Here is a 3,266-nt window from a genome sequence, read left to right as displayed (position 1 = left end):
ACACCTATCTGTTGGGACGAAGTTGGTGAGAGAAAACTTATTGGGCCGGAATTTGTACATATGACATCAGAGAAGGTACAAGTTATCAGGAGCAGGTTGAAGGCGGCTCAAGATCGACAAAAGAGCTATGCGGATACAAGCAAGAAGGATCATGAGTTTGAGGTGGGTGATCGAGTTTTCCTGAAGTTATCACCCTGGAAGGGTGTAGTGCATTTTAGGAAGCGCAAAAAGTTAAGTCCTCGTTTCATTAGACCTTATGAGATTACAGAGTGAGTTGGTCCAGTTGCCTATAGACTTGCCTTACCTATGGGGCTCTCTTGTATCCACGATGTGTTCCATGTATCTATGTTGCATAAGTATAGACCAGATCCTTCTCATAGTTTGGAGACCCACCCCGTTGAGTTGAGAGAGGATTTGTCTTATGAGGAGCAGCCCATTTAGATTTTGGATCGTAGAGATCAAGTACTTCGTACTAAGACCATTCCCCTGGTTAACGTTTTATTAAGAAACCACACAGTGGAAGAGGCGACATGGGAACGGGAGGAACAGATGAGAGCTCAGTACCCGCATCTTTTCGCATGACAGTGTTGTTCCTTTTTGTACAACTTGTTTTACTTGGAATTTAGAAACGAATAACAGTTGTACATAGCTTGCAAGTATACGAATCGCTCATGTAAGCATAACGTATAAGTACGAGGTCGATCCCACAAGGAATAGGTAAATATACATCAAACTAATTCAACTTACCAATTAGAATCACCAAACACACACACACGGCAGGGGGTTTGTAGATTGTGAAACTCACGCACACCACATACACACACACACACACAATTGCAATGCCAAGAATTCAGAATCCACCACCAATTGATGGAAATATAACCAAGCAATTCAAGATAACGCATAAATGTAATAAAGTTTACCAGCCAAAGGCCTTTTCAGGGACAGACCTAACTACTGTTTTCCTTATGCATAAACTAAGAGCTTCTTAGGTCTCCCCTAGTCAGTTAAATTGCATGTTCCCTAAGTGTACCTAAGACAACTGTTATCCATGCAAGAGTCATTAAGTTTTGTGAAAACGATAAACACATGTAGCATATACCCACCTTAATGTAACTTATGAACATCCAATGATCCATTTTCTCATGAGTACGTTCTTAGGATACTCATTTGATGCCAATTGAAATTATCATACTTTCGAGCTTATTTAATTTCACAACATAATCTAGATGCAATTACCCTAAGGTAGCTAGTCAAAGGGCCGGGTGCAAGCAAATAGAATCAATTTTATTAGAGATCAAAGATTTACTGCATACATCAAATTAAATCACAAGTGTCGCCATTGTATAACTCACAATTAAAGTTTCTTCATCCAACTTAGCAAAGCCAAAACATAATAATAAAGAAAATAAAAAATCTAATTTCCATTATAATCATTGAATCCATAATGAAAGCAAGAACAAACTAATTAACTAAAGAAAACGAAGAAAATCAAAAGAAAAAGATAAGAGAAAAAAAACAAAGAAAAACCCAAGGAAGATGCAGCTAGGGCAGCAAACCTCTTGCTGCCCCCTCCTCTTCCTTCCGCCAACTTATCTCTCTGTCTCTCTCTTTCTAACTTTTAGAAAATAAAAAGGTGTAAGGTGTAGAAGATGTGTTGATTTGTGCAAGAGCGAGGGTTTTATATAGTAGTGAGGAGGTGTAGAAGTTTTGCTGATTTTCCAATGTGGGACAAGCTCTTTCCTTGCACATTAAAGCTTCTAATTTTCGGCCAAAAATGGGCCTCGGGCTTGTTTGGGCGTAACTTCCTTTTCAGCTTGCAGAACTGCTGCACTACCTCCACTAAAACGGTTATATCTCTAGTTAGACAACCAGGAATCGAGATCCGTAAAATTTCCTACGAAGCTAACACCCGTAGCTTTCCAACCATATATGGCATGCTACCTAGTTCGATCTGGATAAGTATAGAATTGCTGTCGAAATTGATGCTCTATTTTCCAGGGTTTTGACTTATTTTTCAGCTAGGATTCCTTGTGATCTTTGACTGAATCTTGTGAAATTTTCCTTGCACATAAAGGATTCCATCCTTGGGCCTTGGATCAGATGTGTGGTGCGACACACCTTGGGCTTATGGACCCATCATTTAGGCTTGAAGTAGGTGTATGGTCGTGATCCTTTTGGGCTAGATTATGCGCATGGCCCATAGTGCATGGGCTGTATGTGTGGTCCATGTCATGTGATGATGTGGCATGGTTGACCATTGACTTTGACTTTGACTTTTGACTTTGACCTTTGAAATTTGACTTTGACCAAAAGTCAACCTTGACCAAAAAGATTTCTCAAAAGATTATGTTCAAGATTCTCAAAAGATTCCTTCCATATTTCATATTCTTTTAGAAGATTCTATCAAGATTCCTTTTTCCATAATTTCTATTTTTAGCTCAAATTACCCCATTAGGCTCCTTTTTCCATCATTGCTTCATTTAGCCTACAAAACACTAAAATAAACTATCAAGACACAAAATGTCGAGTTCTTGCACTCTAAGTTAGGGAGTTAGTATCATAAAATGATGCAAATTGATCACTCATCACACCCTCAAACTTAGACTTTGCTAGTCCTCGAGCAAAAACAATAAAGAAAAGACTCAAAGACTCAAAGACTCAAAGACTCAAAAACAAACTTACTTTCCCAACAAATGATATCATGAGTATAACCAACAATAACATAGTAGAGCAAGGCATATATAACATTCATTCTTTAAATTCTAATAATGCTTCAAATAACATACCTTACTCCTCCATTATACATATAGGTCATTCTCTTCATATGGGTGGCTTGGAGGGTATGTGGCTTCTATTTCTTTCATATCTTTCTATTTTGGTGAAGTGTGGGTTTCTGATTGACTTTGTTTTCTTTTTGATCTAATGGGTTTGTGACCAAGACAAGGAAGAGAAAATGGTGAGAGGGAAAGTGAAAATATTAATTGTGAAAGGAGGAAAGCAAGCTAAGTGCATAGTACACTCTTTTAACGAAATTACTGTTCACATCGGTTTTTTCATTTTCTTTCGCTTACACAATGGTCTCAACTTATAACCATTGTGTAGGCAAAACCCAAAAATCCACCACTCGAAAAACCATTGGATTATATGCATACATACAATGGTTTTTTAATAACCGTTGTGTGTCAAAACTACACAACAGTTTTTAAAAACCATTGTATATAAAGTGTCGTCTATTAGATTGATTATAGTAGTGACCTTTCGAT

The 3,266-nt window shown here is 37.7% G+C and overlaps 1 pseudogene; it reads left to right on the top strand.

Annotated features, from left to right (window-relative positions):
- Window positions 1-582, top strand: LOC147299490 (uncharacterized; annotated as a pseudogene).
- The last annotated feature ends 2,684 nt before the right edge of the window (window positions 583-3,266 follow it).

The sequence above is a fragment of the Dryas octopetala genome, chromosome 1, assembly GCF_963921425.1.
Source record: "Dryas octopetala chromosome 1, drDryOcto1.1, whole genome shotgun sequence".
Taxonomy (NCBI): Eukaryota; Viridiplantae; Streptophyta; class Magnoliopsida; order Rosales; family Rosaceae; genus Dryas; species Dryas octopetala.
This window is presented reverse-complemented; position numbering and strand designations above follow the sequence as displayed.